This window comes from Malus sylvestris, chromosome 13, assembly GCF_916048215.2.
Source record: "Malus sylvestris chromosome 13, drMalSylv7.2, whole genome shotgun sequence".
Classification (NCBI taxonomy): Eukaryota; Viridiplantae; Streptophyta; class Magnoliopsida; order Rosales; family Rosaceae; genus Malus; species Malus sylvestris.
Window position 1 is genome coordinate 27,479,695 of NC_062272.1, and position 24,430 is coordinate 27,504,124.

Genomic DNA, 24,430 nt, shown 5'->3' on the forward strand with positions numbered 1-24,430 from the left:
GCACCAACTGCAAGTTTGCTAACCTTTATTTTATTGGACTAGAATTCTCTCCTCTTCTTTTTTTCATATCTTTCATCCCCTCTTCTTATATTCTTTTATTTTGTCTTTTTTTTGCTATAACAAATTAATATAAGATGTTGACGTGGCTTAACCTGACCGTTCAAATAGAAGGGGAGGAAAGGGGAGAAAAAAAGAGAGGAGAGAGAATCCTACTCCTATTTTATTTTCTTAATTTCTCCATGAAACTTCTTTTATTTTTTTATTTGGGTAATTATTTAGTTAGTGGGTCAGTTGTCAGTAGGTTCGCCGTCTTTGACACATAAATTCCAGCTCTTTCTTACGGATAAAATTTGAGTACTCCATTTACGAGTATTTACTTATTTATTTTGTTCAAAAGAGATATTATTTATTTTTCTCGAGCTTTAAAAAATAAGGAATGTGTAAAACAATTTAATTGAATCAAATAAAAAAGTAAATACATAGAATATTTATTAGTGAGTACTTAAATATTATCCCTACTTTATTTTACTAATTATTTTTTAATATGACAATGTATATTTATACTTTAAGGAAGTAATAGAATAAATTGGTTGTAAACTCGTCATTATCAAGATTTAAACCTAAAATCTCGCTTACGAATAAAGAATAATATCACTAAACCGTAGCACTAAGTAGCACCTTATCCAACTAATTGTTGATGGAAACATACTACATAATTTTTGTGGTTTATTTTAGAACTCCTCATACTGTTTTATACATTACGGAATAGATTCTAGAAATATAAATATTGATTTTTATATTTCTTTATGAAAGTAATTTTAATATTGAAAAAAAAATCATAAATTCATGAATTGCATTTGAATGCATTGTATGGTCATGATACAATTTGAAATTACCATTTGCCCGACAATAGTTTGCCTGTCAAACTAAATTTTGTCAGGCAAAGTAATTTTAAGTGACAAAAAAAATTGATTAGGAAAATATGGCCAATGGTTTTTTTTTTTCAAAGACTTTAAGCAACGAAAAATTTCGACGAGCAAAGTTTCGCTGACACACCCCGTCCCGAAGGAGGGCATGCTGGCCGTCACGTGAGAGTGACGTAACCATTTACACAGTACGGAAGCTTTAAATATACAATTTCTAAGATGAAACACCCAAAGGTGAGACCTAATTTTGTGAATTCTGTCAGAATACCGTTGGATTCCTCGTGGCCACCAAAACTCTGCTATCAAGAACCTGGAGGGGCAAAAAACAAAATTGAGTGGGTCAGTAAAACCAATCTTTTCCAAATCCAAACATTTCTCAAAACGTTGTAACCCCTCTCTGTAAAACATGTATACTTTCCCAGAAATGTAAAATATAATTATACATATATATTCTCAATACTTCAATTCATTACTCCACATTTTTCAGTACTAATATGCCATGCCATATCGGAATTCATCAGTTAAGTATGAATGCATCAACAGTAATTATATCAGGTGCAAGAAGTAATCAACCGGAGGCCCTCTAATAGCCCTGTACGGTTGAACCTAGAGCTCAAAATCTATCACTCTCACTCTGCCGGAGTCACCTCTGTGACCTGTACGGCCTTCTGCACACAAGTTACGCTCTAGTGCTTCTCTCATCAATCATCTGTGCACATAATCTAAGGTCACCTACCAGTCGGAACCCCTCTAACGGTCTGTACGACTGGCATGTCGGAACCACCCCCGGTGGTCTGTACGACTAGCATCTACTTGGATCCAAGGCGAGCGTGCGATGCGGTGAATACTATAAGCACTAAACTATGGTGCAGGATTTGAGCTCAATATACATCAACATCATCATAACAGTAATTAAATACTCACCTGATATTCACCTGTGCGTCCGCCGCACCATTCATTCATATGCATCATATCTCAATTCATGCTTTTCATATCATTTCATGCATGGCAATTCGATTCACATTTCTATATACTTTTCATATACTTTTATGCATAGCATCTCAATTCATATTTTTCGTATAATTCTATATACTTTTCGCATACTTCTATGCATGGCATTTCAACTAATATATCTCATATACTTTTATACATTTTCATTTAAAGCATAATTTCATGCATTTTCAATTTCTGGGAAAACGGCAAGTATATATGTATACGGAAAACAAAACTGCCCACTCACCTGGAGTTCATCCAACAACTCCCTAGCACCACACATCAAGGCGTCACGACGATCGCCGCCTAGAATAGTAATCAAATCCAACCTCAGAATTCATATCGATAGAATATTTAACTTATATAAAATACGTCACTACGTAGTTCGATCCGGAAGATCTGCCACTCAGATTTTAAATCCATAACTTCCAGAGGTCCACAATATATCTCTAGGATAACCTCCTAAAATTTCATTACCATCCAACGGTCGGATCGTCAATTCACATTTTTACCTAAATGTGAAAACTATAAAACGTTATTCGAACACCTAACCAACAATCCTTAATAACTTTCTCATACGGTGTTCAATTTGGGTATATGAATATACCACAGTGATCTACTCGACGTCACGGACGTCGACATATTTTTAAAATAATTTTTTACTGTAGAACGCGCCCCCACGCGCCAAGACAAGCACGGCCCACGCGCCCCCACGCGCATCATCTTCTTCCTTGGGTCGCCGGACTGGTTTTTCCGGCGGCCGTTTTCTGGGCAGTTTTTCAAATTGCCATAACTTTGTCATTTCTCAACGAAATCAAGTGATTCAAAAACGAAAGTTGTAGCCCTTGAAGAGACAAAGAGAATGGTACCTTGCACAACACCTAGTTCGCCGTGGTTTGGACGGAAACTTCCTCGAAAGCCTCGGAGGTCGCCGGAAACTGGGTATTTTTCAAATGAGTATAACTTCTTCAATACTCAACGAAATTGAGTGAAACAAAAATTAAAGTTGTAGTACTTGACGAGACGAAGAGATTGATACCTACCTCGACTCCTAACTCGCCGGGGATTCGCCGGAAAAAGCCTCGAAAGCTCCGGCCAAACTTTGAACTTGTCGATCTCCGTGTTCTTACGTCCAAAAACTTCCAACGAAGCACTCCGAGCTTCCTTGGGACTTCCTTAAGCTCACTGTGAGCTTGGTTTCACCTAAAACAAAGCCAATTCGAAGATAATGAACAGTACTCTTCACGGGAACTTGGAAACTAGGGGTTTTCCGAAGCAAAACTTACCTGAAATGGATACCATCGTGATCGTGGAGGTTCCAGGAGTTTGATGGTGGTCTTAACTCCGTCGTTGGTAGAAGTTTAGGGTGGTTTTGTGGTTGGTTTGGTTCGAACGGAGAAGAAGAGTGACAGAGAGAGTGAGAGAGTCGTGAGGGAAGAGAGAGAGAGTACATACGGGAAATGGGGAGGGAATCAGGGTAGGAGGCCCTACTTAAATCCCAAACACAACTTTAAACATACTAATGTAAATCCAATTGCTAAATTTTCGCCCCTTAGTCCCGCTTAAGGGCATTTTGGTCTTTTCACGTCCTCGGAATTAAAATTCCGGGACGGGCTGTGACATTCGCGGCAAGGGAAAAAATTGGCGCATATTATGCCACCCTTCGAACAATAGAAAACAAGTTCATCTACAAATGTAATAATGCCTGACGAAATATTGGTCGGACTAAGTGTATGGTTGTCAGGCAAAAACCCACGATGACTTGTCCTAACCGTACAAATACATTTTTGTTCTACTACTTTAGTGACTTTGCCTGATGAACCATTTCATCAAGCAAACCCCAATTCATTAAAATAGGTCATGCGGCCTTCTCCTTCTCGTTTCTTCTTTCTTTCCCAGTTCTCATCTATGCTCCATATATCTGCTCTCTCTCTCTCTTTCTCACCCACCCACCTCATCACCCATATCTCACTCTCTCACTCTCCCAATTAATTTAAGATTTTTTTAGTTGTTAATATTTTTTGTTTAATTGTGTAATTAATTAATTTTGTATGTTGTAGGCTGGTGATTGAATTCGAAATATATATATATATATATATATATATATATATATATATATATGGTTAAATTATGTTTACTACCCTCATGTTTCGTGGTTTTTAACATTTACTACATCAAGTTTTTTTCGTCTCAGAGTCATACCTAAAGTATAAATTTTGGGACAGTCTCATACATCCGTGAGTCAAACTGTTAAGTCTCCCGTTAAGTGATGACATGACACCCATGTGGACAATGATTGGGAGCCACGTGTCATTTTATTTTATTTTTTCTTTCTTTCTTTCTTTCTTCTCTTCAGAGATGATGTGGAATTCTCTCTCTCTCTCTCTCTCTCTCTCTCTCTCTCTCTCTCTCTCTCTTCTTCTTCTTCTTCTTCTTCTTCTTCTTCTTCTTCCTTTCTTCTCTTCCTTTCTCCCTAGAATCCCCACCTCCCACCAGCCGATTTGCCTTTCTAGACCAACCCATTTCCGAAACCCTACCAACGCACCATCACTCCACCTCACCATCACTCGACCTCCACCCATATGTTCAAATCCTAAATGTCAATCAACTCTTCACCCTCTGCTGCAGCCACCACACCTCCATCATCAAGCTCCTACCTTCCCCCAACCCCTTCCCTTCCTTCTTTCCTTTGCAACCCCCACCCTTCCTCATCTCCCCTGCAACCCCCACCCATCTCCTCTGTAACCCTCACCCATCTCTTCTGCATTCATCATCATCTATCATCCACAGTCAAATAATATTTTTTTTTAAATATGGGCCTCGCCTACCCTCACCCACGCTCCTACCCAACCTTCCCTCCTGACTCTTCTCTGCACCACCTAACCCTCCCTCTATCCCTTCATCCCTCTCTTTCCATGGCCGCCACCGAAGTCACCTCCTATCGTCCCCAATAACCTGATTATCACCCCTAGATCTAACATAATGTTCAAAACAACACCGTTGCACACCAAGCACCCACCATCGTCGGCGGTCTGCGCGGTGCCTGGAATTACACCGCTGCATTTCCATGGCGGTCGTTGCTAGGCTGTTGGACAGGGCCGAGTTCCTGAACCGCTGGAGCAACGATGGTTTTAGCAAATCTGGGGCTGGCTTCGAATTTTCTAGGTTTTGTCTTCTTAAAACCAAGTGTGAAGGTTTCAAGTGGAAGATTTGAAGGTGTCAGGGTTCGATTTGAGGGATGCGCAGGTGGGGCATTCTGTGGCGTACGAGTTCGATGTGGAGGTGGACAACAAGGTCCTGCCAATCTTCTGGAGGACGTTGACCACTGGGACTACGTCCACTTGCCCATTTTTAGGGTCGAGGATGAAAATGGGTTGGTCCAGAAAGGCAAATTGGCTGGTGGGAGGTGGGGATTCTAGGGAGAAAGGAAGAGAAGAAAGGAAGAGGAAGAAGAAGAAGAAGAAGAAGAAGAAGAAGAAGAAGAAGAAGAAGAAGAAGAAAGAGAGAGAAAAAAAAAATTCCACAAGAAAGAAAGCAAAAAAAAAAAAAAAAAAAAGAAACATGTGGACCCCTTAATGACACGTGGCGCCCAGTCATTGTCCACATGGACGCCACGTCATCGCTTAATGGGAGACTTAACAGTTTGACTAATGGATGTATGAGACTGTCCCAAAATTTACACTTTAGGTATGACTCTGGGACGAAAAAAACTTGATGTACTAAATGTTGAAAATCACGAAATATGAGGATAGAAAACAGAGTTTAACCCATATATATATATATAACATTATACGATGAAGCAGAGACTTAGGTCTCGTTTGGTTGGTTAAACTGTACTGAATATTTCAGTTAGAATATATAGTCGTCAGATAGTACTGACTAAATTAGTCGAGCGATTGGTGCAATATCGAACTAATGACCGTATTAAGAGGTGGACTATATTTTATGTTTTAATTACTTGTTAATACTATTTTTAAATGATAATTCAAGTTAAAATAAATCACAAATTTGTTTCTAGAACAAAAATTTAGAAAAAAATGAAAAGCAAAAGAAACCCAGAGAAAGTCGAACAGGGAACACGAAGTTCTCAAAGATTTGGGATCCTTTTGAAACCCATGCCAAAACGAAGTGCTCAGAGATTTGGAAATTAATATAGATGATAAATATTCTCTCAAATTATTGAGAATCACATATCCATCAAATAGAAATCATAAATTGAGGGATACAAGACATGGAGAGAAAAAGAAAAAAAAATGAAAAATTGCAGAAACGAGATAGTACATCGAACTATAATAATTTTTCCACCTAATAATCAATGTTAACATGAAAAATAAAAAAGAAAACTAAGGGAAAAAAAAAAAGAATTAATCATTGCACTGAAAAAATTAAAAAGAAGAACACAAAAATGAAGGAAAAAAAACTAAGATTTATCTCCAATCGTCATCTTCCTTTCTTCACCTTCCTCAACACACATCAAATTCCACCCTCCCATACAAATCCCACCTTTTTCCCCACTACGCATAAAATCCCAACCTCTTTCCCACTAATTGCAAATGGGTGTTGTGCAATTCAAGAAGGGTTTTGAACTTCCAAAATAATTGAAAGAGAACTACGCAGGGTAGGGTATGACAAAGATCTAAAAAGAAAAAAGAGAGACAGGAAAGCAAGGTCAGCGACAACTGGCTTTGGAATGCTTGCCAGAATTGACACTTATTGCTACCATGGTTGGTCGGGTCGAAAGAAAGACTTTGGGTTGGTGGAAGATGAACGAAGAACGAAAGGAGACGAAGCTAACTAATTATCCTTACCTTTTGGGGTGTATGAGTTAGCATGAGTGTACCTGCTAAAACAAGTGAGTCCGGATTATTAGTTAGGTGGCTATTTAATACAAAAATGTACAAAATAACTAACTTCGTACTATTTGTCATATCCAATACTTTATACAGCATGCCAAATGACGCCTTATAATATGATACTATTATTTTCTAAATGTTGCGTTTCAAATCTACACTTGTTTACCTGGTTGACTAGTTGTTGGATCATGTTTACGCAAGTTGTTCTTTTGGATGGAGTGACTGATTCCATTAGTTTGCAAGGATAGAAACAAAGAATAGATCATGAAACTAGGTGCCATGGATGGTTCTGAACGAAGTTCTGTAACGATTAAGCCAGTATTTGAGAGAGAAGATAAAAAATGTGCTCAGAATGAGGTAGAAGTATCCAACCAATTGTGAAGAGTCGACGGGACTATTTATAACCAGCCAAAGTCTATCTTCAGAGCACTCTACCAACTATTTGAAGTGTTAGAGCAGTTGGAGTTAGAGGCATGGCCCATTGCAATCAGGAGCATGTACCAAAGCAATCAGGCCAATTAGATCAAAACTTGGGATTCGAATGGGACCAGATAGAACTTGAGTGGAGAGTGGTTGAACATGACGTGGAGAACCTACGCGTATGCACTCTGGTCAAAGCCTATAGGGTGGTAGACCACATATACTCTCATTACCACTCCGGACAGACCTTATAGGATGGCAGCTCACATATTACCATTAGGAGTTCTTTTGTTAACCACCTCAAGTCAGAGTAAATTGTCCTTATATGGTCTAGATCACCTTACTCATTCTGGAATGGTTGCTGAAATGGCTAGGACTCAAACTGAGATGAAGACTCGGATTGATATGAGGACCTGGACTGACATATGAATCATTATTCTAGAGAATTGGAAAATATGGTCCTAAAATTGCCCCTAAACATGCCTTTTATGCAACAGAATGTTGTAGAGGGCATAGTTAAACAAGACCACACATTACCTCGACCACAGTGATGTCTGTGTCATTAAGTCTGAGAGGGTTTCTTTCCTCATTTAGATGGCTCAAAGACATCTTAAGATCTTCAGTGGGTCATTCTGAAGATGTTATACTATTCAGATTCCACTAGTGAATGTTGAAAAGTTCAACTCCTTGCTAAAAGATCAGGCGCAAAGTGGGTCATTCCGGGGACGTTATCCTGTCTAGAACCATGACGAATGCTGAAAAGGTTTCGCTCCACCTTGAAATATCAAGCACATAGTGGGACATTCCAGGGATGATGTACTGCCCAAAATGGCTTGACGAATGTTGAAGAAGTTTCACTTTGCCCTAAAATATATGGCACATAATGGGTCGTTCTAAGGACGTTATCATGTCTGAAATACCCTAGTGAATGATGAAGTTTCACTCTGCCCTAAAATATCAAGCATGGAATGGATCAAAATGGGGGCGTTATCATGTCTAGAATACCCTAACGAATGTTGAAGTTTCACTCTGCTATGAAATATCAGGCATAGAGTGAGCCATTCCGGGGATGTTCTTTTGTTTGGCATTAACTTGGCGTTGTTGAAGAAGTCTCAGTCTGCCCTTGAAATATTAGGCACATGGTTGGCCATCCTAGGGATGTTACCCCGTCTGGAATACCCTGGTGAATGTTGAAGTTTCACTTTGCCTTGAAATATCACGCATGAAGTGGGTCATTTCGGGGATGTTATCTTGTTCGGCATAGCCTGTCGAATGTTGAAGAAGTCTCACTCTACCCTAAAACATTAGGCATGAAGTAGGCCATTCTGGGGATGTTATCTAGTTTAAAATACCCTGGTGGATGTTGAAGTTTCACTATGCCCTAAAATATCAAGCACATAGTAGGTCATTCCGGGGATGTTATCCTGTCTGGAATTTCCTATGAATGTTAAAAAAGTTTCACTACGCCCTGAAAAATATCATGCACGAAGTGGGTCATAACTGAGATGTTATCATATCCAGAACATAGATTATTTTTATCATGACAGTGATATTTGATTTCAACTTCCAAGTCTTTAATGGTCGGGAATGTATGTATGTGTAAGTTTAAGTGTAACAAGGACCAATCTGGTTAACTTTGTTTTTCAATAAACTTTTTTTGTTTCAAAAGGTAGAGGCCTCCGTGCAGGAGTATATCATCACTTGTCATGAATGCTTTCCTAAGTTCCTTTCTTTGAGCCCTTGTGATGACCTCTTTGAAGGAAATTTTTTTGTCCTAGCTAAGGACATGTGATAACATTTGAACACATAAGCAAACTAATAACACTTTAAAGTAGGCATGCATTCAAAAACAATTCTAAAACAAACTTTCAAAGCCTAGTGAATGGTGAACCAAAAGACTCTTTGACAAAATAAAGAGAAGAGAGAGTTTGAGTTTCATTACCCTTGAAGCTCATCCTTGTTTACGCAAGGGATTCGCCCAAGTGGAGGGCCTTCAAGTCACCTTCTTTACTCCTTCGATGGTTACTTCTTTAGTTCTCCTTTGCTCCTTGAGGATTTGAGGAGAGGAATTCCAAGAACACCAAAAATTTGGTGTCTCTAAGTCTCCACACCAAGGATGACGTGTGAAGATGAAATGGATGACCTAGAGGAAGGAAGATTACTAGCTATTTTTCTCTAAGTGTGGCTGGCCTCTTTGGAAGACAAAGAGAGAAAGAGTTTTGCTCTTTTGCCTAAAAAAAAAACCCTTGATGTGGTAAAGCTATAAAGCTCCTTTTATGGCACCTCACATTTGAGTGCTAAGTGGCAAACTTGTAATTATGTCAAGTTCACTACCACTCACCCTATGGCCGGCCATCCTTTAGTTATTGGGTTAATTGCCCATTTTGTTTTAGTTGTCATACAACTTAAACATAATGGGCCTCGTGGAACAAAACCTTTTTGGGCCCCAAGACCTGAAACTAACTTGAAAGCCCAAAACGAACCATTCGTATAATTAATTAACTACATAATTAATCTTAACCATTCTCAATTAAACCATTTAATTGCTTATCCATCTCATTTATATTTCTTCACTTTCATCCTTACTCAGTGTATGATCCATCAGGTTCCAATTAGCGAGGCAGTGGGCAATTGTTACTCTAAACAATCGATTGTGAATTGAAACTACATTCAGTTCTCCCTTTGATGAAGATTAGTGTTTGCTAATCTTCAGGGCTTCCATAAACCATAAGTGACACCTAGCAGTATGTCATGGCTACCCAAGCTAAGTAGAAGTGGTTGGAAAACCTATCCAGTTACAATTACAATGCAATACGATCTTTCTCTAATACAATACTCTTAATCATATTGTTTGAGTGATAGTTTGTTTCATGTCTACTATCCAATGCAAAACTTCTCTATATGATTCAATTGAATATGATTTGGAACAAACTTTCTAAGTCATATTCATATGCTTTGGCCAAAGACTCCCGAATCATATGTCAGAGTATTCTCCCTCCACCATGGAAGGTTAGAGATCCCTTGTTGTGCATTCATATGCCCACATGACTAGATAGCTTGACCCCAACAATGTCGTGGACATTCTTGATGGAATGCTTTTGACACGATCAAAGATCAAAGACCTAACCATTAGACATCTATGATGCCTTAGGTCAAAGGACTACTTTGCACATTGCAACTTATGAGTTCTTACATGACATGTATGTTCAAACTTTCTTTTGATCGTAGTTTAGTGTACTCGATTACCTTTTTGAGCACCTATGTGTTTGTCTTAGTGTCCAACACTAAATGACTTGAGACTAGTCATACTCATGCTTGAGTTAACATAACACATACTAACCTTAGCAGATTATCAATGCCTAATTGGCAATCCTATGGCTAGGAATGTTTTAGGAATGAACATAAGAGAAAGGTCTCATTAATCTAACTTACTTAGATCACTTCTCTCTTAGATTACATACATTCCTTGGATTCCCTTATTGCTTAAACACATAATACAATAAATAGTGATTAACAATAAGCTTTGCTCTTCATTAAACGTATAATAGTTTAATACAATAAGTATTCCAAAAGCTATTACATCAAATGGGTGGCTTTGTGGGCATACTTCCAACACTCTTTTATATGAGCCATCAGATTAATCTAAAGGTACAAAAACTGATTTATTAATATAATCCTTTTACACCTAAACAAAAGCAAAACATGCCAAAAATTAAAAATAGGCTCACGCTTATCCTCCCTCTGTGCCGCTTTGCTCCATCCCTTGAAGTTAGTCTCAAAGAGTTCGAAATCTACGCCTGGATCGCCCCCGATGTAATTTCTTATCCAGAAACTTTGTAATTTCCATTTCACTGCTCAATTTTTGTCTCCAAACTTTGGTGGTATCTTTGAATTTTGGTTTTTGTTTGGTTTGTGAGAAAATTTTGAAAAGAGAAATAGGGTTCACGCTCATCCTCCCTCTATACCGCTCTCCTCCCACCCTTTCACCATATAGGGTGTAAAATTAAAGACCTAACAAATTTGGTTCTTGTACTTTTATTAGCTTGTAAGTTTCTTGTTAAGGTAGAAAATGTTGAAAAAAAAAGATTATTTTCATGCTTGAGTGGTGATGGTTTGGCAGTTGGGAAATAATAGAATCATGTTGAGGAATTGTAAATCTGGGGTTGATTGTTATGTGGGTTTGTGTTATTTTGTTCAAACTTGATTATAAATTGGTTTAATTGTTATTAGTAAATTGTTTATTTGAGAAATTTCTATTTTGGATTATTGGATCTCATGGAGCAAGTTTTATTCAACACCTACTTGGAAACTCTAAGAACATTTCTATGTTGACCCATTGCAATAATGGCAGGAATTTTCCTAGGAATGCATACTTGATGATTTGGTTATTTACATTGAACAAACAAAGGGTGGTTTTACATATATAGAATGAAGTTTTCGTATTGGTTTTGTCTGACTATGATATCTTTTGTAAATGTAGTTTTGCAACAGCTGGTTATGGTACTGCTCTTGGTGTGATATGTTCACTTCATGCTGAAGGAGTGTTAGAATGGGCATATTGTACGGAGACGCGCCCATTCAACCAAGTGAGAATGTAATTGCAAATGTAGTAGTGTAAGTTGCAATGGCATAACATGAACAAACATCAACATGTTGCTATTGCATTGTTGTCAAAGCTAGTACAAATGAAGTTACCATAGGTAGCATATAGGCACTAATTTGGAGTAATGTATTGTGAATGTAATCATCTAGCAAAGGATATAAAAGCTTGCCTAGCTTTTTATTAAACATAAGCAATCTTTATGTAAGTATGAAAAAAATTGGTTTGATTACAACCTCAAATCATTTGTTAGTCATTTGATTCTCAATCTCACTAAATTAGTATTTGAACAGCTCAGTTTAGTTTCTAAATTGGCTCCTAAGTCTTCTTTTTTCTTTCTTTATGTGAAGAAATAGTGGTTTTGTCTTTGTTAGCTTAATTGTAAATTTAATAACCAAGTCATGCCTTTAAGCCACTTCCAATGAATGGTGCCATTGTTGGTCCTATGCTTTCTCAAAAAAAGTATTGAAGACAATATTTTATTCAACATAAGTAAGCATGGGTTTTTTCAAACAAACAAAGGTTCAACCTTTTTCGTCATCTTTATCAACTTCAAAATGAAAAGATGGGTTCTTTTCCTTTCCAGAATCAAAATATTCAAGAAGCATGTCAACATCATGTCCCTTGATTTCTTTCTACAAATCTCTTTCAACGTTTCTCAAATATTTGTTAATACATCCAACATTTGCAATTCCACTTGCCTTATTTTCCATTATTTTGAATTGTTGACTTGTAGGTACATTTGCACTACATACTGTTTCCATGTTAAGCATCTTTGCTTTCTAAACTTTTCAGCGTGAAGATAGTAGTTATACCTTTGTAGGTGTTGAAAATGGTAGTGGTAGTCGTGGGCCTGTTGTGCTACTGGGGTTGGCATGGTGCGAAATGGGCTTGGCTTGGGCTAAAGGATAACAATGTGAGCTGCGGCTCGGTATGCGGCTGGCGTGGGCTAGGTGCACCAGGGCACTGTAGGGGAAGGCCACTCGGGCTAGGCTTTCTGTGAGCTTACTGTTGGGTTAGGGCCTATGTAGTGATGGATGGAGGAATATTGAGGGAGAAAGGTACGAGCCTTCTTCCATAAGTGGGCTTGCGGGCTGTTGGGCCATGCGAGATAGAAGGAGAAAAGGTAGCGCTAGGGCGCTTGTCCTCTGCTTTGCAATTTTAGCTGCTGCTCCCTTTGGGTCGACAGAAGGGGCCTGACGTACTGGGCCCGTACCTTGGGTCGGGTGTGCTAGGTTGCAGCTTAGTGCGTTGCTCCATGCAAAAATTTCCTCTTTTTTTTAATTTCTTCTTCAAGCAACCTTTTCATGATTTTTCCTTGCGTCGTTGTAGGATTTTCAAACATGTCTTCCTCGAGCCATAAGAATGATGAATTTATTCTGCCGTTGTATCGTCAGGGCAGATTTGCAAGTAAGCTAGGCTACTTCAGGGCTGTTCACGTCAAGGTAAGTTTCGATGAGTAGTTCATGGACTTCCTTGAGATGTTTAAGCACGCAATATCGTCTAGGTTGGCGTGAAGTGGGCCAAAGATAGTAGCAGCTGTGAACCGTGTGGGTCTAGGAAAGCTATCAAGTTTCACCCTTACTACTTCATGTTGGGGTTCACCTTTCCCATGCCTCGGTTCTTCCAAGAGGTAGTCTGCTCCATAAAGTATGTTCCTGTTCAGTGTTCTTCGAACTCGGTCCACGTAATGGTGGGGTTCCACAACTTGAGCAGGTTCTTTGACCTGGACCTAACTGCTAACGAGTTTTGATACTTTTATGACATAGGCTACATCGATGACGTTGGGCAGCTGAGGACCCGCCATAGGCTCTTCGATCAATAGAGCAAAAAAGATCATGATTGGTCTAGAGAGACCATAGAGATCAGCGAAGAGTAGGAATTCGACTCCTTGCATGGGCTGCGTACTATGATTGTTTTCATCAATGGTAAGTAGGTTGTTTAGTCTTTTAGCTAATTTATACTTTTGTTGAGCTGCCTTCTGATTTGTCTTCCTCTGTTTATGTAAATTCGAAATTCGGTTTCTTTTAAGACTTCTCTAGACATGAAGAAGGTGCACATCGATTTGGGGATCATTGTTGAATATCGCGAATTATGTTGGCTACTAAGTCCTCTTCGTAGGGAGAAAGGTGGGCTGCCCCGCAGAAGGAGATTAGAAGGATCAAGGGTAATGTGTTCGCTAGTCCGATAGCTACTGTGGACCCTGTTGTAAATGAAGGCGGGAGAAAAATATCTTCTTTGCCTGCTCGAGAACCGTCATAGAGAAAAAATCGAAGACTTCCTTCACTGCCCGCGAGGGTTTGTCTATTGCTGCAAGGCTCGTTATTGACTTGACTTTTTCCAAGGGGAGCAAAGAGGCTGCTGGATCTAAGCATGTTGCTCCGAGGCTTGCTAGAACAGTTGTTGCCAGGACTGTGCCACGGAGGAGTTTTGTCGTCCTCCTTGTGCCTGGTTTTATTATGAGATAGCCTTCCATGTCCAAGTCTGATCCAATTCCAGAGGTGCGTGTAGAGGCGAAGAGTGAGGATGGTGATTCCACTGCTAAAGTGGTGCCGGGTTAACCCCCCTTGCTGAGAATGAAGCATCTGCCCTCATGAGCAGCCATAATCAGCCTACGAAACCAACCTTAAGGGAGTTCCGAGATCCATGTTGTTGAAGCCTGATCTGCTTGAGGACACATGAGCATATGCAAAGTTTGTTGATGGCGTAAGCAAGGTTGCCAATTATAGTTTCTTTGCGAGGCGTGAAGTTCACTCACGGATGGGTTCCTTGGTGTTGGAAATGTGCCCTAAAACCAATCATATGATGATACTTTACGGACATTTTACATGTTAAACTAATCTAGTTTAATATCAAGGGCAAATATTATTGTTTGAGCCGTCTCATATAAATGTTATATGCTTAAACGATAAGTCCAAGGAATATGTGATTGGGAGAATAAGATCTAAAGAAGTTAGATTCATGAGACCATTCTTTCGTAGACACATCCTAAACGTTCCTAATCATAGGATTGCCAATTGGGCATTGACAGTCCGTTAAGATCAGTACGTGCTATGTATTCTCTCAAGGAGATTGACTAGTCTCGAGTCATTGGTGTGTGTGACATCAAGACAAGTACGTAGGTGCTCAATAGAGAATGAGTTCACTGAACACGATCAACGAAGAGTTCTCATATTCATGTCACATGAGAACTCATGGTTGGGATAATGCAAAGTAGTCCTTTGACCTGAGGCATCACGTTTGTCTTGTGGTTAAGTACTTGATCTTTGATTATGTCAAAGTCACTCCATCAGGAGGGTGTCCACGGCATCGTTGGGGTTAAGCCACTTAGCTATGGAGGCAAGTGAATGCGCAACAAGGGATCTCTAACCTTCAAACCGTTTGGGGGAGAATACTCTATGATATGATTAAGAATCTCTGATCAGAGTATGAATGAGATTTAGAAAAGTCGTTCTAAATCACATTCAAGGTAATCATATGAGCACATGAATTACATTGGATAGTAGACATGAATAAACTATCAAACCAAACAATGTGGTCAAGAGTATTGTATTAGAGAAAGACCGTATTGCATTTGTAATCCTAAGCTGAATAGGTTCTCTACCTCTTCTGATTAGCTTGGGTAACCATGATATGCTGCTAGGTGTCACTCTTGGTTTGTGGAAGCCCTAAACGTGTATAAACACTAAAGGGAGAATTGAAAGTAAGTTTCAATTCACAATCGATTTTAAAGAGTTTTAATCGCCCACTACCTCGCTAAAAAGAACCTAATGGATCGTACACCGTGTAAGGTGGAGATTGAAGAAACAATGGAGATGAGTAAGAATAATTAAATGATTTAATTATTTATGGCAAGGATTAATTAATATGTTAATTAATCAAACGAATAAGTTCGTTAAAGACCTCGGGATAGTTTTGGACCTTAAGGCCCAATGGGCTTCGAACGTCAAGCCCATTGACTTAAGTTGTATGACAACTTAATTCACAAAGGCCCAAAAAGCCCAAACAAAACCCTATGGCCGGCCATTTAGAGGAGGGTAGTGAACTTGCTTTAATTACAAGTTTGCCACTCCAATGAATAAAGGTATAAATATGACTTTATAGCCAAAATTCATTTAGGGTTTTCTTTTAGGAAATTGGAGAGAACACAATGCTCTCCTTTCTCTCTAAAGAGGCCGGCCCCCTTGAAGGGTGTATCTAGCAATCCCACTACTCCAAGGTCACTCATTTCTTCATCAATCTTACCTTGGTGTGGATACTTAGAGGTTCTTAATTTTGGGAACTTGGAGAACCATATTCTTCCATCCAAATCCATAGATTTTAGATGCAAGGAATGAAGGCCCTCTCTTTGGGTGATTAGCCTTTGCTTATGCAAAGAGGAATCTACAAAGGTATATATTTCTCAACTCACTTTGATTTGAGTTGAGTCTTGGTTCACCAATCTACTAGGCTTTGAATTTCATGGGTAATGTTTTGTTTTTGAATGCATGCAAGCACGTTTCCGCCTTTTAATTGTTAAATGCATGTTATAGATGTTATTCAAATGAACATGTTTTCACAAAATCATCATTCACTTGGCAGCCGAATACACGTGTATGAAGTAGGATGATGCCAAGGCTACTAGGGAGATAACGGTAGCCATGGTAGTAGAAGCTTGCTCAGCTATTGAGAAAATTAAAGAGTTGGAGTCTGAACTTGCCATTTTAAAAGAGATCTGATGTCTTTACCCTCACTACTCAACAACTTGAGATCGTTTACCAAAAGATCAGTGACTTGAAGGCTTAGCTTGACGCTGTCCGGGGGAAGTATGGCGTTGCATAGAAGGAGATTGAAGTCCACGTGTTGCTAGTGTTGGACCTTGAGTGTGTTATTTCATAATTTCGGTCTGCCTATGATGCCTACGATGTAGAGCTGCTTGCCATGTATAATGATGTTGTTCGACTCAAGAAGGCCGTTAGTAGACTTAAGTTCAAGGAAGTGGCACTGGAATGAGCGTTCTGCCAGCGAGAACCTGAAGAAGGAACTAGATGATTGTAAAATGCTCATACTTACCTGATTGAGAAGAATAAGCAGCTAAAGAGTGAGAAGTCTAGTCTTGAAGTTGCCCTTGCCTAAGGTCAAGCTAACTTCTATAAGCTTGGCTATATAGATAATTTCCTTGGCATGTTGTCTAACTACGCATTCTCTGATAAGAACCTCGAGCTTTTTGCTATTTCTTTCCTATGATATGCTTAAGTTTTCCTTCAAGAGCCCCGTTGGTGGAGCAGCTTAGGATCAGACTGCCAGGTAAGTGCGGCAGAAGGTGGTGCCACCCAGGCAGAGGTGGCTTGCGACAATGCTGCTTAGGATAGGGCAGTTGTAGATGAAGCGTGGGAGATTAATGTTGTAAGGAGCGATGCGGCTGCTGAAGATGTCCAAGCTGTTAAGAGGTAATTTTTTTATAGATAGACTTTAGGATTTACTTCCATTTCTTTCCTCCTTTGCTTTTTCCTTTGCTTGAACTCTTTTGACCTTCGTGCCAGTTTACCAATTTGCTAGAAATTAATAAACTATTTTTCTTTGCTTTACTTCATCTTTTGTTTCTTTGCCTTGCTTCAAGTTTTAGCCGTATAATGAACAACTGATCAGGTTACTTTGAACAAAGCATTCAAGGCCATCTTCATTACTTTAGACGCCAACTCCAGGTTGTTGGGTGTAAATCTTTACTTGCTTGAGGCATCTTTTGAAACTTCTAACTGGTAGAGCTGAATTACCTTCGTAGTTACATGTTTCGTATTAATGGATCACTAGATCATTAATCACAAGGTCGTTAGCGAGCGCACTACTTTTTAATAAGCAGACGGGCTTGCATGACCTATGTGACTACCGATCTAGGCTTAAGACCTATACAAAGACGTTAACCAGAGAGTCAGCAGCTAAACGCCTTACTTACAGAAGCTGGCGAGTCTGCATGACTGCTCGATTTTTAACTTTGATCGCTTAGGGTGTTAAATTGTTGAGCTTTATCTCGCATTATTGCCCTCTGACCATAGGCTGCTTAGCTAGTCGTCATTTCTCCATTCCTTTGAGATGCGTGGCCTAAATCACAACATACTAAAAATTGTTAGGACACGAAATTCGCTACCCTTTCGCATTAAAAGTGTGTGGTTCTATGGAATTTCATGGGCAGTGGTTCAAAAGAACCTTTTGCACTTTATGTAACCAATTCCGTAGACTATGTAGCAAGTAGCACAACACTTTAGGAATCAGTGTGAACCCAAGGGGTTGTTCTGTGCTAGGCAGTGCATATGTGCACTAACTTGTTAACCTTTCACAAGATTATGCAGTTGTATAGGTTTAGGTGGCTAATTGCTCGAAGGGCATACCATAGGTTGCTCGTTGAATTGGTAGCTACTTTATGTTCCCAAGGATCTTCCAGAATTTATAGGTTGCTTATTTAATTGGTAGTGGCTTTAGGTTCCCTGATACCTTCTAGAAACTGTAGGGTGCTCGTTAAATAGGCCACTTAAGTTCCCAGGGATTTTCTAGAAATCGTAGGCTGTTTGTTGAATTAGCAGCGGCTTTATGTTTCCAGGGATATGCAAAGATTACTAATTGGTCACATACAAGATGCTCAGCTACTTACACTAGCTAGTCACATCAAGGATGCTCAATCACATGAACCCCATGCGTGTAACTGGAGCTAGAATTCCGTATCCTCATAGAGATCACTTATGTATTACACCAGGGATGCTCAGCTGCAAATGCTAACTGGTCACCTCGCGAATGCTCAAAACGAATGTTTCCCTAACGGATAGAGGGAATATTATTCTGTAACACGAAGATCGCTAGTTGGCCACATACAGAATGCTCAGCCGGGGGTTACCAGCAGCTAGTCACATCAAGGATGCTCAACTTTGGTCCATCTTCATGGGCATCCGTCCAAAAGGTGAGCTGCGCAGCATGTTTCCTCTATCTCTGAGGCTCGGGTCCCTGCGGATCAAGCCAAGGGCCTAAAAAATCTAGCTAATCCTTGAAAAAGACCATTGTGGCTATTTCTAGGGATGCCAGCCCAGGCCATCGTGCTCTAGTTACACCAGGAAAGCCTGACCCATCTATGTCTGGATATTTAGAGTGCGTAGTTTACCCTCTCTTAGGGGGAGAGCATGGTTGGCCCCCAAAGAGAAGCAATTCATGCGATAAGTCCTTTATTGGGTGTGATCTTCGATAAGAGGAGGACTAGACAATTATTGTAGATACGTAATCGAGCCAAATGATGACCAACTTCAGAAATCTTTATTGAAAAATGAGAAGAAGGATATCGAACTTAGATGGAAGGTAGAAACTGCGTAACAACTAGATAATCCTCAGCTTGTGAGGTAGTGCTCGTCGAGCTGCTTGTGTTTTTAAGCTTTATTTCGTCTGATGAGAGCTCAAATAAAAGTGAGAGGTCACGTGTAGTACTTTCGTAGGTTTTAGGCATTCCACTACTTGTCGATCTCTTTGTCATTCATGGTGGTGAGGGTATAGCTACCCTTGCCGCCTGCTCTGCTAACTTTGTACAGACCTTACCATATATGATTCATCTTTTTGGAGCCTTCTCTTTGGGCAATGATGAATGCTTTTCTTAAGACCAGATCTTTAGGCTGAAACTGAAGGATATTTGCCCTTTTGTTATAGCTAGAGATGAGCTACTGGTATGCTGCAATACAAGTGATGACTTTCTCGTGTTCTTCCTCTGCTAGATTTAGATTTGTGGCCATCTCCTTTTTGTTTAGCTCTAAAAGCTATTAGATGGCCCATATGGGTTATCTTAAAGTGTGTGCCCAGCTCACGTGAAAGCAGCAAAAACTTTTGACTAGACAAAACCACTAAACAAAATTAGCTGGAAATAATGATGTGAAATGCATATGAATGAAAAACCTTTGATGTGAGAAGTTAAACTCTTGAATTGATATTTCCAGCAACAAGATCCCAAAGTAACATTTTAACTCTAAAACTAACTAGAGCATGGTGGTACAATTTACAACATTTGACAAGGGAAGCTAAACAATAAACCTAGACTTCATAACCATGCATGAAGATAAGCTCATTGGCAAGGAGATCGAATCTCCAAATTGACATACTCAAGGTTTTGGACCATCAGTGTAAGACGACGGACTTCCTTCTTTGCAGCTTTCAACATCGCCTGAGTGGCACTAAACTTTTCTTTCAAACCGATAACATCTTGATGAACGGTCTCCTGTTGCACAGAAGTGAGGGCAAAGACATCAGACCCTTTAAAAAATGCAAGCTAAGATTCGAGTTTCTCAATCTGTTTAGTAGTAGAGCGAAGCTGAGCCGCCAGCGCTGCCTCGACCTCCTTGGCAGCTTTAGCATCATCCTGATCAATGTGCACAGACTCTGCTACCAAGATCAAAGTCTTTTGCATAGTAGCTGGCAAATAAGACGTTCTCGAGTAGGCAGGACACTTCACAAAAGAGTCTGGGTGAATCACCTCTAGACACTATAAAAAAATTGGTCCATGCATCGACGTCTTCAAGCAGGTCAGCCTTCAGAAACGCACAAATCTCGAGAAATTTGTTAGAAACAGAATCGATGGACTTCTCATAATTGCCCATGCAAGCAAACTTCCCTATCTCATCAAACGAATAATTCGCAGTAGTAGGAGGAACAAGCTCTGGCACCACTTTAGTTGCAAAATCCATCTTTCTACTCTTCATAGTGGCGAGCCTCTTAGAAGCCGAACCGAACTTAGCTCTAAACGCCCACTTTGATACAAATCCAAACACTTGGGGCACCACAGAACCTTTACGTTGGGCAATCTTCTCAACAATGGTCATGGCCACCTTCAGAGCATCGGGCTTTGCTGTCTCAGACTCAACAGTCTTTTTCTTTCTTTTAGGAAAAGCTAGATTAATGACAAGGTTTTCAACACCATACACTAGGCCTGTGACCTGGTCTTCTTATCTCCTCCAGCGTGCATCTTGCAGAGATCTAGTCTAGCAGGCATCACGGCCCAACTCGGAAGGAGGCCCATGCCTCCCTCATTCTTTCCAGCAAATGCTTGATCCACATGGGCCTTGACACACATCTCTCTCTCTTTAGCAGCACAGGCTTGTGCTTAATCTGCTAAGCACAACTCCTCGTGCCCAAGCCATGGCCCCAGCCATACAATTCTTGGTCCATGCTAGCTGCGCGCTGAGCCAAGCTCACCCCACTAGCTTCTCGACCCAAGCCGAGCCTATTCCTAGCCCCTACCAGCCAGTCGCACTGCACTGTAGCAGCTATTCGAGTTGCCTGATTCACGTAGCAGCCCCATGGCTGCCAATTCCCTACCTTGACCCTATCGAGCCAATTTTTCAAGACTCGAGGCTCCATAAAATTAAGAAGGAAAATTAAAATTTTTCTTACCTTGGTGCAACGTGCAGAAGAAGAACAACAACGAGAAACAACTGTTTGCAAAGGCAAGAGAAGAAGAAAGCTAAGGGACGAGGAACAAATTTCCTCTGGCTTCTCCCTTCCTTGTAGGGATAAAAATTGATCCAAATTTATTTAATCCCTTGCTTAAGGTAGAATTAAATAGGTATAGGGGCAATTGGTTTCCCTTTCCTAGAAGAGTTTATCTCCAAGTCAAAGAATGAGCTCTACATCAAATTGGGAAACAACTCTCTACACACCTAGGCAACTTAGGACTTCTACACCTACCATTTTCCTACATGCAGCCGGGCAGGTGTGGGGCCATTTATGGAGCGTAAAATAACCCAAAAATCCTAGAGGCAACAGTGGACTTTTTCTCAAGAAAGGCAAGATTGCCCTCATTAAATGGGCAAGCTTCTCAAATACTCCCACCGCAACTTAGCAACCTTGAAGGTCCAAGCAACTGAATACGAATACTCATAGCTCATCTGCCCATGGCAAGGAAAAGTCAAAAGCATTAACGATAAGGATTAATTACCAAATCCTATCTTTAATACATTCCCAATTGAAGATTAACTCCATTTAAGTAAGTAATCCCTATTTCAATCAATTAGGGATACTTCCACCATTATCTCAAGATATTATTTCCTATTATATTGAGAATATTCTTTCCATACACCTTTGCTAATAGGATACCACATGTGTAGGGTCAAGCCATAACACCATGACCGGCCACTCCTCTATAAATATCTCAATCTCTACCAAATTTCGGTAAGCTTTTGCTAGCCCTAAACACATTCTTTTCGGAGAAACTAACTTAGGCATCGGAAATCCATTGGCCTAAACCCCCACCCCCCATCTCACGGGCATGTGAAACTTAGGTCTTTGATCGAAGGTGTTGATTGTTTATAGGTACAAATTCGTTAAGACTGAAGACGGCATATTTTCACTACCATATTTATAACATTCTAGGTGTATTCAATTATGAATTTGTTTTAAAGGATTTCTAAAAATGGAGGAATTTGAGGGAATTGGAGAGATTTCATAGTGCATTTTAAGCATTCACAACACCCACATGTTGAAACTCAATGTCTAGTGACATTTTCTAGCTTTTCGGCCAATTTTCTACCAAATCTAACGAAATTGGTCAGCGACCCAAGTGAGAATTTTAATCCTCTCCTCATGGGCTTCCTTTTCATGTAAGTGCTGCCTCAAAATTGATACTTTCATATTTAGTTCTATAAATAGTGGCAATCTTCAGTTTAGAAATAGTTGCAGTTGTAGTGTTTAGTTGTAGAAATGACTAGATTGCAGTTGTGACTGCATAGCACGCAGACTTTCAGTACTCTTAGTTTTAGATTTTGTATTTCTGAAATGTTTTGGCTAATTTCTCAATACTATTTTCTCAAAACTTGCATACAACGACTATCCATCTCAATAGTTGTAATCTAAATTCATTCCCAGCTCAGTTTTGGTCCTATTGTTACTAGTCATCTTAAATTCTTAATAATTATAATCCAAATTCATTTCCAGCTCAGGTTTGGTCCTATGATTACTCACTCCCAAATGTGATTGTTATTCTGTGAACAAAATAAAATTTCGCTGAAATTTAAGGTTATGTGCATTTATGCATCACAAAGTTTTCATAGCTGTGTTGGTTTTAAAGCTTTTGATTAGTAATACGGAATTGAATATGAGCTTGTCCATTTGGTAATATCTTAAACTGCTTTCGATATACATCATAAGCAAGCATGCTTACAAACTTCAACACTCTTAGAAATTAACATGCACTCATCTACAAAGGTTTATGAGCTTACTCAAGACCTCAAATAATACGTAATTAACAAAACACCAAAAAGTTGCACACAGATTCATCAAACTGTCGAAAAAATAAAATCCAAGAAAATAAAATCAACAACGCAAAAAACCCAGATCAAAACCACTACTAAAGAAGCCCCAAAAAAAAAAAAAAAGGGAAATGCTGAAGGTAAGGATCAACGAAGAAATCATTGAAATCAAATCGAAACGAACCACTGGGAAATAAGGAAAGTGGTAAGCCAAGCCGATGGGTGACATATGAGTGAGCTTTGGGTTCGGGTTTCGGATTTCTCATTCAAGGGAAAGGGCTAGGAAATTGAATTGCAGCAAGAGCTTTTATTTTCAAATGAAAATGAAGCAGGAAGCAAGAGGCTGAGCGACTCTGTGAGTGCATCCCAGATGTCAAACTGGGGTATTTTGGCCAATGTCAGAAATTGAAATTGAAACAACAACAACAAAGCCTTTTCCCACTAAGTGGGGTCGGCTATATGAATCCTAGAACGCCATTGCGCTCGGTTTTGTGTCATGTCCTCCGTTAGAACCAAGTACTCTAAGTCTTTTCTTAGAGTCTCTTCCAAAGTTTTCCTAGGTCTTCCTCTACCCCTTTGGCCCTGAACCTCTGTCCCGTAGTCACATCTTCGAACCGGAGCGTCAGTAGGCCTTCTTTGGACATGTCCAAATCACCGGAACCGATTTTCTCTCATCTTTCCTTCAATTTCGGCCACTCCTACTTTACCTCGAATATCCTCATTTCCAATCTTATCATTTCTTGTGTGCCCACACATCCCACGAAGCATCCTCGTCTCCGCCACACCCATTTTGTGTACGTGTTGATGCTTCACCGCCCAACATTCTGTGCCATACAACATCGCTGGCCTTATTGCCGTCCTATAAAATCTTCCCTTGAGCTTCAGTGGCCTACGACGGTCACACAACCCGCCGGATGCACTCTTACACTTCATCTATCCAACTTCTATTCTATGGTTGAGATCTCTCTCTAATTCTCCGTTCTCTTGCACGATATATCCTAGGTAGCGAAAACGGTCGCTTTTTGTGATCTTCGCTAGATTGCTCCGATCATTAGTGTGGATAAGTATATAAATGGATATAGATAGGAAAGCAAACACAAGATGTACGTGGTTCACCCAGATTGGCTACGTCCACGGAATAGAGGAGTTCTCATTAATTGTGAAGGGTTTACACAAGTACATAGGTTCAAGCTTTCCTTTAGTGAGTACAGGTGAATGATTTAGTACAAATGACATTAGGAAATATTGTGGGAGAATGATCTCGTAATCACGAAACTTCTAAGTATCGGAATGTGGTATCGTCTTGACTTGCCTTATCTGTCTCATAGGTAGATATGGCATCTTCTCTGGAAGTACTCTTCCTCCATCCAGGGGTGGTATCTTTAACTGGGG

General features: G+C 39.8%; 1 long non-coding RNA gene across 1 annotated transcript; it reads right to left on the bottom strand.

Moving 5' to 3' along the window:
* Nucleotides 1-1,264: 1,264 nt before the first annotated feature.
* Nucleotides 1,265-3,387, bottom strand: LOC126595694 (uncharacterized). The gene is made up of 3 exons (XR_007613658.1): nucleotides 3,206-3,387; nucleotides 2,963-3,122; nucleotides 1,265-2,857 (listed from the first exon to the last, which is right to left on the bottom strand). It is a non-coding gene; the product is annotated as an uncharacterized LOC126595694 (long non-coding RNA).
* Between the last annotated feature and the right edge of the window lie 21,043 nt (nucleotides 3,388-24,430).